The sequence below is a fragment of the Sciurus vulgaris genome (genome assembly GCF_902686455.1).
Source record: "Sciurus vulgaris genome assembly, chromosome: 1".
Taxonomy (NCBI): domain Eukaryota; kingdom Metazoa; phylum Chordata; class Mammalia; order Rodentia; family Sciuridae; genus Sciurus; species Sciurus vulgaris.
Genome location: NC_136461.1, coordinates 190408832 through 190421075, shown reverse-complemented (window position 1 = coordinate 190421075; position 12244 = coordinate 190408832). Strand labels below are relative to the sequence as shown.

Below are 12244 nucleotides of genomic sequence, written 5' to 3'. Positions count from 1 at the left end.
ACATAACTCAGCAATGAGTTTCCAATGTGGGAATTTCCAGCACCAGGGGAGCTGTCCAGAGAAGATTTTTAGGGGGGTCAGGAGTTGGAGGCAAGAAAAGGGGGTCAGACGAGACTATGAAAGCAGCTGCTCATTTGCTAAGCATAATTTTTAAATTAAGTTAGAAAAAAAGAGTTTCATAGAAAATATAATGAATTGGAAGTAGAGGCCGCGCTCGGGGTTTGCTGAAGCCGGCTCCCTCTCCCACTACCCCTTTGGGCGCCAAGCGCCACGAGCGGGAGGACCCGGGCTGGGTGGGGATAGGGGCACCTGCGTAGCTGGACCAGCTGGACCACGAGCCCGCGCCCTGCCTGCGCCGCCCCCACCCGGCCCCCGCCAGGCCCGGCCCGATCCCATCCCATCGGTTCCCGGTCTCCTCCGGGTCTCCTCCTGGTCTGACCCCCTGCCCGGCGGTGGTAGGCCACCCAGGCCGCCAAAGCCGAGGTCTCTCTTCTTCTCGCCTTCACTTCAGAGATGTTTGGCTTCTTCCCTTCCAGCCATCCCGCCTTCAAAACCCGGAGTCTTGGAGCGGCATCTGGCCCCCTTTCCCTCTATTAAGACTCCACTTCTCTCTGACCCACTTTTCCCTTAGATCTTGGTTCCCCCTGAATTGGAGACTGCTCACTTCCTTCACAAATTAATTCCTGGTCTCCCAAAATATTGACAACCTTGACAATGCCCTCAACTGAGGAGCCAGCCTATCTTTTCGACTAATCTCAATATCCCTATCATGGAGGCTGTGTACCTGGTAGTGACTGGGGTGGGCCTGGTGCTGGACGTGCTGACCTTGGTGTTGGATCTCAACTTCCTGCTGGTGTCCTCCCTCCTGGCTTCCCTGGCCTGGCTCCTGGCCTTCATCTACAACCTGCGGCACACGTTACTGACTAGTCGTCTGCACTTGGACCACGGTGTCCTGCTTTCACTGCTGGCCTTGATGGAAGCCTTGGTCTGGTTTACCTTCCGGGACTTGCAGGCCTTGCGTACCCTGCTGTATAGCTGCTGCTCTGGCCTTGAGAGCCTAAAGCTCCCGGGACACCTGGCATCTCATGGGGCACTACGGAGCCCGGAAATACTGCACAGGGGTATCCTCAATGTGGTCTCCAATGGCCATTCTTTGCTGCGCCAGGTCTGTGACATCTGTACTATTGCTATGCACCTGGCAGCCTATGTGATCAACAGCCTGGTCAACATCTGCCTCATTGGCACTCAGAACCTCTTCTCCCTGGTGCTGGCCCTGTGGGATGCAGTTATGGGCCCTCTGTGGAGGATGACAGATGTGGTGGCCGCCTTCCTAGCCCACATTTCCAGCAGTGCTGTGGCCATGGCCATCTCCTTTGGATCCCCTGCCAGCTAGTATTGGAACTGCTGGCCTCAGCTGCCCGACTGCTGGCTAGCTTTGTACTTGTCAATCTCACTGGCCTGGTGTTGCTGGCTTGTGTGCTGGCAGTGACAGTGACTGTGTTGCACCCAGACGTCACCCTGAGACTGGCCACCTGAACACTCAGTCACCTTCATGCCCAGCCATCCTACCATCGGCTGTGAGAGGACATTGTGAGGCTGTCTCGCCTAGCCCTGGGCTTGGAGGCCTGGCACCAAGTGTGGAGCCGCAGCCTACAACTGGCGAGCTGGCCATACTGGGGAGGGGCACCAGGGGCCCCTCAGGGTGGCCCTAGGAGGGTATTCCTAGCCAGGACCCAGGGACAGGACACTCTTCCTGAAGCAGGGCCCAGATCAGAGGCAGAAGAGGAGGAGGTCAGGACCATCAGAGTGACACCTGCCCGGGGCAGGGAAAGGCTCAATGAGGAGGACTCTACAGCTGGGCAAGACCCATGGAAGTTGCTAAGGGAGCAAGAGGAGCGGAAGAAGTACGTCATCTGCCAGGACCAGAGCAAGACTGTGTTGCTTATGCCCTGCATGCCTGTGCCAGGCCTGCACTGAAATCCCGATGCGCTACCCCGTCTACCACCACAACTGCCTGCTCTGCCGCCGGGGTATCCTGCAGACCCTCAATGTCTACCTCTGAAGACTCTCCCAGCCTGTCTACCCTCCACGCTCTACACAGGCACCTGCTCTAGGACATATTAACACCTCACTGCTGGGTCTTTGCCTGAAATCCCTCTGCCCTCATGGTTGTCCTGCCAAGCCTCAAGCCATACATCCGAAATTTGGAGATGGGACATTCTGGAAGACTCTGATCTGGGTGGGGGCGGGGCAACATAGCTTCTCTGTACCCATTGGGTCCCTTTGATGCTGAGGGTGGTGAGTATGTCACTATGCAAAGGTCCTGAGACTGTGTGCTGTGGGTTCTCCTCCAACCTGCCCAGGGCCCACCCACATACCAGCCTCTGGGGCTACCTGTCTGCTTCTGGTTTTCCTGTTGGGGATTTGTAGGCACTTCCCCTGCCTCCTTCCCACTTTTTCCCCAGCTTCTGCAGCCACAACAGGTCAGTGTCATTTGCGTATTTTGGCAACTCAAGGGCCTTGGAATGATCTTGAACTTCTGTGTTCAGCCAGAGCCCCTATGCCCTGGTAGGTTTGGGGTGGAATCTCTCAGGTGCCCTTAGAGCCACTTCTGCCTGTCATGATCTTAAGAGGCTCCCTCCCAACCTGATCCCAAAACTGGGAGGGGTGTGCATCTGCACCTGATCTTGGGACCATGTGCCCTCAGGCACCCCAGCTCCACAGGGAGCCTCAGGAGGAATAACCAGATTTCTACTCATTCCCCTTTTATTCCCCATATCACAGAAAAATGGCATTCCTCTTTGTCTCTCCCTGACATTAAGGAGGGAAGACAGTACATTTCACTAGGGTCCAAACAGAAGGGGCCAGGGCCTAGGGGCATGCAGGTCCCTGAGGGGTCTGTCTGCCCAGTTTCCAATGAATAAAGTTCTTCTGACAGCTCAAAAAAAAAAAAAAAAAAAAAAAAAGAAAGAAAATATAATGAATTCATGTCAAAATGTATTCAGTTCATTAATGAAGGAACCAAAAACATGGCAAAGATAATTCAAAGAAAAATAGTATTAACTGACAATGAAAAGAATGTTAGACGAACATTGGTAATTGCGACTGCCAGATAACATATGAAGATGCACAGTATCCTACAGGGACCATAACATAACTGTAGGGGTTATCTGTTTTGCTGGACATAAATCATTTGCCTGTATACTAGATAAAAGTGTACAGGTTAATTTGGAGCAGTGTCTGTGTTCTAGTCGATAGCAAGGAAAAGGTCAAATAGGTGTATTCCCCTAGGTAACTAGATAATGTTTAAGTCAGTTTGGGAAGTGATGTTGCAGTGTAAAACTGTAAAGGACTTGTGATCCTCTTTCTTTTTTTCCTAGTTTGGAAACTTGTTTGGAAACAAGTTTGGGAGAGAGAGAGAGAGAGAGAGAGAGACAGAGAGGGAGAGAGAGAGAGAGAGAGAGAGAGAGAGAGAGAGAGAGAGAGAGAGAGAGAGAGAGAGAGAGAGATATTGAGAGAGAGAGAGAGAGAGAGAAGCATGCTGTTCCTCATCCCACATTAGGTGGCAGGCTCAGTTTTCTACTCTTTATCCTCTGGCCCAGGTTCTCTGTGTGTGTGTACATATATACATACACATAAATATGCATATGCATCTTTTATATCGGTGTGTACATGTATGTATGTGCATGTGTGTGTGTACACACATAAATATGTAAATTCCACCGAACAACTTCTAAAGCACTAATCTGCAGCTTGGAAGTACCCTGACCCTGGTCCCCAAATGCTACTACCTCCCAGAGGTTCTGCTTTAAGTGGTTTGGGGTACAACCTGGTTTTAGTTTGTCAAAGTCACTCCTGATAATGACCTTTATTTCTCCCACCAGATAAGAGTTTCTGTGAAATGATGGAGGGGCTCTTCTACCTAATGGAGAAAGAATCCTGTGACATCCTTTTGGATTCCTCAGATTTCACCTGTGCAGATTCTCCTTCACCTCATGCTTCTTGGTAAGAGCAGGGCAGGAACAGCTCCCCATTTGGCTGGCTAACAGAGCAAACCTTAGAGCAAGGTAGAATGGGCAGTGCCTGTAGGGAATCTAGCAGCCTGTTAAGATGGGGTGGCCAGTGTGAAAAGGGCGCATGGAAACAGAAGCCTGCTAACCAGGGGAAGTCTGGCAGGTGTAGCCTGAAGCCCGCCCAGCCAGCTCCAGGCTGCCCAGGCGCTGCCCGCCGTGCTTGCCCAAATAGCTCCAGCCCCGGCATCAATCTCCTCTTGGAGGGCCGCTATACTCTCTTCTTGGGAAACTTTTAAAAAGACTTCCTCGAGTCTGCCTTGATCCGTTTATCTTCTAATTTCACAGCCAAGGATGTTATTTTCTTCTCTTCATTACACATTTCCATTTTCCATCCTGTTTCTCATCCTGTATTAGGCGGCGGGCTCAGTTTTCTGCAAAGTCTTTATCCTCTGTCCCAGCCTCTAGACTTTCCTCCTGTGACTCCCCCGACCCGCCACCCCCCACCAGGCTGGAGTGAGAGGAGAGTGTCAACACCGTGGAAACCCTAGAAGAGTCGAGAGAGGGACCCTGCGGGCACGTCCCTGCTAATTCTGCCCGCCTGTAGCAGGGGTCCACTTCACGCTTTGAATATCGCCCTTGCTGCTCTGCCACTGCGACTTATTTTTAAACCCGACTTATTTCTTCCTCTCACTGTCCCCTTCCTTAATCTCTCCCCCTCTAGTCTCCCATTCCCTATCTCAGGGGAAACAGGATTACCTTTCTTCCCCATCCTAGGCAGAGTTATCTGTCCTTGAGCACACACCCACCACAGGCACAGGAATGAAGTAAATCAGACTTTGGGAATGGCACCAGATCTAAGAAGGGACTGCCTCCCAAATTAGCAAGTGAATTACAACTCCGGACAGAGCATACCTGGAATATAGCCTTTGATTCCCCTCTTTAAAAATCCCTACTCTCTCTGATGGGCAGAAGCACAGCCTCTGGGACAGGAGTCCCTCTGTGTTTCTCCTTTGCTAGGAAAGCAATAAAAGTTCTTTTTTCCTTTTTCCCAAAAACATGTACCCATTATTGGATTGGTATCGGGTTCAAGGACTAAGCTTTCAATAACACATGCACTAGAACTGCATTCTCCAAAATATGTCCCTCAGAGGTGGAGACTTCCTGGAGTCACCTGAGGGGCTAGAGGAGGTAACCCAGGGGCCCACAGAGGCTTCCAGCCAAACCCTGCATTTTGTGATAGTATGCCTGGGGCCCCATTCAAGGTCTCATTTACAACCAGCTCATCAGTCAAAAAAACTAGCACTCCTTCAGTCCCCTAACAACAGGAGCTTCTTTCTTCAACATTTTGTGAATCTGCCAAAGGCTCTTTTTTTTCTAAAGTGTTTTCTTAGTCTGTTCTGGGCTGTGATAATTTCCCCTCTCATGATCAGCTATTTTCAAGGTCAAGCAGACTTGCTCCTGGAGACATGGAGTCAGGAGAGGCAAGGTGTCCGGGCACTGAGATCATGGCCTGCCTTCCCAGGTCGCAGGAGTCGAGGGCTCCACGACACCTCTCCCTGACAGCAGGTCAGCCAGCAGCTTGGCCAATGGGGCTGATTCCATCTGGCGAGGGGAGATTGAGAAACATGCAGAGCCTTGGCACTGAGGCCACTGTCAGACCTCACACTGATTTCCAAAAAACAGTCCTTATCAGCCTGGGTCCCCTGACCCTCTGGTCTACCGTCATGCTCACTCACCTTTGCTGTTGACACTGCATCCGTCCATCCAGAAGGGCCATTTGCTCTGTTGTGTAGCCAGGGCTGGAGTCACCTCTGCTGTGGTGGACTTTGAAGCATGTCCTAACCTTCCTACGGGCCTCCCAGAAACCTTACCTTTCTTTATTGTCCCCATGCTCCAAGTACTTGCATTATCCACTCATAGAACAGATTCTAAGATCTTAGCAAAGTTCAAAGGCACCTTTATAACTACACCTGTGGCCGTGGGAGCAGGGAGTAAAGAGCCAAGAAATAGAGTAGCTACCGTAAAAGAGATAAAAAGCCACACTTGTGCTAAGCATGATTCTGAGTGCTCTTGCAACAGTCCTATCAAGTAAGTGCTATTTATCAGCATCTAACAGATGATAAAACTGAGACTTAAGAGAGGTGAATTTGTACAGTGTGGCATGGTCAATAAATGGCAGAGAAGGAATGAAACCCAGGCTGCCTGGCTCCAGAGCCCTGCTCTGAAGCACAGGGTCTCACCACCATTCAGGAACACTCACAGGTGAAGGGTGAAAGCTCTGGCCCAGTACAGTGCGTGTTTGGGTATATTTCTGAGATCCAAGAGAAAACACTGAAAGAAGCAGGGAAGGTGCCAGTTAACAGCAATTCACAAACTAACAGGGTTGTTTCCTGTCATACAAAGAACACAATAAGGACTGAACTAAATTGCTATTGTGAAACTTTTTTACCAAACAAAAATAAGTGGCAGATTATCACATTTTCCCTTTTGGCATTAGGCCAACCTAAATGAAATGTTAAACTGTAGAAATGTATCCCTGTCTTAGCCATGATAAGAGAGCTATACATCTCTAGACAAGGTGATAAATAGTCAGTGTTTGACTGTCACTTCCACACCTAATTTCACTTGGAAGATAGGAGTTTCTGCCAAAAATTTCCTAGAAATGAATGCAAGCAGAGAATTATTTCCTCTAAGTGGTGCACATTTTTAATACCTTTCTGGTCATATAGACTTTCCTGTTTAGGTTATGGGATCTCACTGCTCTGATGGAATGATAGCTATTGCCACTTGCACAGTTAGCCATCACAAGCCTCCTCTGGGCACTGATTTTCCATATAATTTCTGTGGCAGGGTCCTGGCTTCATGTACATTTTAAACACCCAGGTCAAACTTGATTGATGACTGCAGCGTCTCAGCTAATTCATGGATGGGTCCTTCCTGCCTCCCCGCCATACCAGACTACAGGTTGGGCTTTATTGAATACTACTCTTTGCTTGTCCCTGTGCTGGTGGAGAGTACAATTTCCAATATGCAGAGCTTCAGGCTGAGTCCAGCCAGGCTTTGTGCTGACGGAGTAATTGGAGCTGGGGCCTCTGTTGGACTCACACTGCTGGGCTGACTGGGAGGTTAAGAGACAGAACTGCTAATAGGCACTGAGAGCAGCGGTGTCTCCTGGGAGGCACAGAGAGGCTCACGGGAGGAATCGATATGGCAGAGATTACCATGCTTCTACCCTTGTCCCTTTTCACTAAGTCTAGGTAATGGGAGGGATGTCCCCAGAGCACACTATTAATTTTACACAGAGGTTTGGAGGTGAGACTAGAGGAGCCAACAGCCTCTTTCGACGTGCCTTCTGCTGTGGACTTTTGATTATAGGACTATTGACTGTCCTATTCTTCTAGACAAGAGACCCTCTCTTAAAAAAGAGTCTCTTACATGGAAATTCAATCTATGAAATAGAGTGGGGCAAACAGTGCAGCGGACAGTGGTGCTGCTCCATGTCATCTGGCTGAGGTGGAGTCCCCAGCTGAGGTATACGCACTCATCCCGCCGTGAGACCTTTGCAGCCGGTACAGTGGCTCTCTGCTGGCCTTCAGCATAGTGTGGAAATGAGGGGTTTGGGACATCCAGGAGCCATCCCAAACCAATGAGTTTGCAGACATGGTGGGAAAATTCTGCAGCTTTTTAATCCTCTGTGGGCAACATCTAAGAGAGTCCTGCACAAGTTGTCCAAGAGTCTCCAAGCGAACATGCCTCTTGTGGTTGCAGAGACAATTCACTGTTAAATAAACTCTTTGTGGCTTTTTTTCTCTTTCCATTTTCATTCTCGGTATCTGATTCCTGGGATCGTCTTTCCCTATACTGCCAGTAAAGGAGCCCTTCCCTCAGTCTGTGTGTGGGGGAATCGGATCAAGACAGCAGATGAGCTCTGGCTTGGAAGGGAAGGGTTGTAACTAGAGCTCTCGACTTTCTCCTTGCCCCACCGTGGCCCATCTTTCTTATGCAGTTTGTCCCTGAAATTCCTATGGGACTCCAGGGATGCTGTCTATAAGCCATCAATCCCTTCTTCGAACTGAAAATACCTACACTCAATCTGTATCTTGTCCCAAGTCCTGCATCAGATTTTCTTTTTTTATCTTTGACAATGGCCCCACCATTTCTCCAGTTCCCCAGGGCCTGAGGATGATCCTACACTTTAATGTTCATCCACTAAACTCCCGCATCCCTATCTCCTATATGCAATTACCTGCATGTCCTCCCAATTTGACCATGGAAATAGTTGTTGAACACATGTCTCCTAACCCTGTCCACTGCAAGCTTACTTCAGACCTCGGCTTTCCTGATTTGGGGTGGCTGCCTGAAGGTCTCTGCCAGAAGCTATTGGACTCACACCAAAACCCCTTACAGCTGCTACCCCCATTCCCCATGTGCAGTGAGTGCTGCAGCCAGGAGCACATACCTGCCCACTCTTGCAGAGAGTTCCCTTGACTTCTGAGATTCTCACCCAGGGATACGGGGAGCTGATACCTCCTACTCCTCAGGGACCTCAGATGACTGACAGATGCTGACAGATGTAGAGTATGACTAATGTCCAACCAGCCCCTTCCTCAGGTGGTATGATTTTGTGATACAATTTATATTCTACAGAAAATGTGGATTAGGTCAAAGGCACTCTTATAATTTGAGGCTGCATCCTTGCTATGTTTCTCTCCTCGCTCCCTGTTTTCCCTGGACAGCAGCTTTTTAGTAAACCATGTGCACTAGAATCCCTGTCTGTGCTTCTGCTTCTTGGTAGATCAATCTAAGAATATTCATGAGCCAGGTTGCAGGGCCCATTAGGGAAACACTGAGCACCAAGATCAAGTGCTTAGAAATTCTTGCAGGCGATACCACCCATCTTCTGCTTCCAACCTTCTTTTGGGGGTTGAGTTTCCTGTGTCACCATTTGCTTCCTCATCCTGACTTATCTCTTTCTTTCTGCTCCCTTTGGATTAACAGCATGTTGGATCATAAAATTCCATCGCTAAACTTTGTTAAGAATTTTTGAATTTAATTTAAATGTGGATATTACTTTGTAGTTTCCTCTTCTTAAGTGTCTTTTTTTTTGTTTTTGATATCAGAATAATGCTGTGCTCCAAAAATGAGTTGGTAAGCAATGTAGAATTGGTTTACATTCTTAAATATTTAGCTAAATTTACCACTTGAGTCTAGAGTTTTCCTTTCTTTTCTTTCTTTCTTCTTTCCTTCTCTCTTCTCCCTCGTAGTTTATGGATAAGTTCTTCTCAGGCTCCACTTTATCTAAGTTAGGACTTGGATATCAAATTTTCTTAGGTTCTGAATTCCAGGGGATATTGCTTATCCCTCTTCCTCAGGGATTGAAACATTCCCTATTCTGCTTCTATGGGGCTCCATACATGGATCAAACCCACATCACTCTGGTTGCCCTGTAAAAGTAAGCTGTGGTATACACAGAGAACTTTCTTCTCTGGATTTCTAAGCCCTCTCCAGGTTGCTGTCTTCAGGCTTTCTGCATCCAGGCTTGAGATGACACACAGATGTGTGTCCCCCAAAAACTCATGTGTGAGACAAGGTTTAGAGATGAAATGACTGGGTTATGAGAGTCTTAACCCAATCAGTGAATTAATCCCTGGATGGGGTTAACTGAGTGGTAGCTGTAGGCAGGTAGGGTGTTGCTGGAGGAGGTGGGTCCCTGGGGGTTATGCCTTTTGGGGTATATATTTTGTCTTTGTTGAGTTGAGCTAGCGCTCTCTCTCTCTTTCTCTCCCCCTCCCCTCTCACCTCTCACCTCTCTCTCCTTACTGATCATCATGTCTCAAACCATTTTGCTCCACCACACTCTTCCAGCATGATGTTCTGCCTTGCCTTGAGTCCTGAGAAATGGAACCAACTATCTATGGCCTGAAACCCCTGAAATCGTGAACCCCCAAATAAATTTTCCTCTTCTAAAATTGTTCTTTTCAACACTTTTAGTCACAGCAGTGAAGAATCTGACTACAACAGGTACGAATACTACAAACCCTACAGTGTGCCCCCAGTTCTGAACACTCTCAGTTAACCACAGTTGACATGGGTTTGAGACTTGGGCCCAGGAAATCCAAGGCTACCGGTGTCCCTGCTTGCTGAAGAAACTCAGGACAGAATGCACCACCATGTCACTCTTAAGCATCAAGAAATACTCAAATGGAGTTCCTAGGTTGTGTTTCATTCTTGGCCTTGATGGAGAGGGCAGTGAGTTGATGATGACTTGCTCTGACTGAGGACTATCCAGACTTGGTGGGAGTGATGAGATACATTTAGGTTCCTCTTCCATAGGAGAAGACCAAAAAGCCACAGGCTCTGGAGGGAGGAAGAGTCAGAAAACTTTGGGAAAGTTCTTCTCTAAGTCTTAGTTTCTTCATCTAAAAATGAGGGCAATAATTTCTAGACCAAAGAATTGTTTGAAGGATTGAGTTAACACATAGGTATATCATAGGTGTCCAATGCCCCGTTCATAAATTTTCAAATTTATGAAGATTCCTGTCCATTAATGTTCAAATAGATATTGTCCCAATGTGCCATTGCATGGGGGGTGGGAAATCCAGTACTCTCCTGGGCCTTTCCCTGCAGGGGTTCCCACAGGACAGATATGTCTCCTGATTTTCCCTTGCTCTGGATTCCCTGCTATGCAAAATGTTCTGTTTCACCAGCTCTGCACTGATCTGAATGGTCTTTTCTCTCAGCTTCATTTCCCTAGGCTTCCCTGAGCACAAGGCATTTGTGCATTGCAGCCAGAATAACAGCAGGTGTTGTGGAGCTGAGGATCTCTCCTGAGATGCCTTGGAAAAATGTGTGGTCTCCTTCCTCTACTCTGCCCTTGGGTGAAAAGGCAAGCTCTGCCATGCCACCCAGGAAGGGCAGAGTTACTGTCCTGACTTTCTCTAGCACAACTGCAAACATGCGTCATGAAAAGCCTGGGGCAGAGGAACGAAAATACAAAGCAGAGGACAACCTATAAACGGCACAAGATTTTACTATTCGAGGCCCCTAAATGACCCTTATTTTTCTGCTCCCAAGTGGCCTAATATAGCATGCTACAACCATGGGAAGAGATCTAGTTAGCTATCTCTAATTCTTGCAGTATAGACCCAATTGGCTCCTTGCTAGAGTTGGGCAGTTTTCCTGTGCCTTAGTCTAGGACCTACCACTGGAGGGTAGATATTTCCTGCCCAGGGTGAAATGCTTCCTAGGATGGTCTCTACTGGCAACTTCTATTCCCTTCTGAAAAATACCATTTCTCCTGTAGCATTTGTAGCAGTATGGACTAACCCTTAGGTCAGATAAGACATTGCACAATTGCCCAACACTGGTGCCATTCTCACAGTCTGAATTTTTCAGTCTTACCTAGTCTTAACCCTTGGTTTCTTTCTAGATGAATGTGAAACATTTTGCTCAGTGTAACATTATGGATTGTTGTGCTGCTGCTGTTGCCACTGTTGATTACTACATGACATCCTGGGTTTTACCCACTATACACTTGGCTTTGCAGTTCGTATTTTTTTTTCCTCTTCAGGCATCCAGCCTCTCAATTGCAAAGTGCTGCTAAGTTTGTTATGGTGGTAACATATTTCCCACATTTACAAACTGAGAGTGTTAAAATACATGCACCCTAAATTCCCCTGCTGTATCAGCAATCGGTATTTCCAAGGTTGATCTGCATGCCCCTTAAATTTTTACCTATTTAAAGAGGGAAATTTTCCATTTGCTTTTGGTGACTAAGAGTCCTGTTATTCCCTTGATTGATATAATAGACTCTGCAGACACTCTGCAAGTATATAAACATCAAACATATATTTCTAATGAATTATTTACATTGTGTATCAGCATTAGGTGCCAGTGGTTTTGTTGAAATGGAATTACCAGTCAAAAATCAGTGTTGGATGAAGGGCAGGGTGTCTTTTTTTCACTTTCAGTTAGTTGGAGGCAGATTGCTGGGAAAAGAGGAAGTTTTAGGAACTTTGTATGAAGGGTGGGGAGGTAGCCCAAAGGCATTTTGGCAAAGAGCTGATAAGAAAATATTCCAGTCATAGGGTGTGAATAAGAAGCAGAATGAGGGAGAAAGACATGGTAATTTCCTATGGGCTCTCTCTCTGTGAACTCTGAGCAAACAAAAGCCTAGGGCCCCTCCATCCACAGACCAGAGGAAGTTTGTATTGGTGCTTAAGAGCATTATG

General features: G+C 47.7%; 1 pseudogene across 1 annotated transcript; it reads left to right on the top strand.

Moving 5' to 3' along the window:
* The first annotated feature begins 501 nt into the window (after positions 1–501).
* LOC306638394 (E3 ubiquitin-protein ligase RNF26-like) lies at positions 502–2668 on the top strand (annotated as a pseudogene). The gene has a single exon. The product of its transcript is annotated as an E3 ubiquitin-protein ligase RNF26-like (transcript).
* Positions 2669–12244: the final 9576 nt, after the last annotated feature.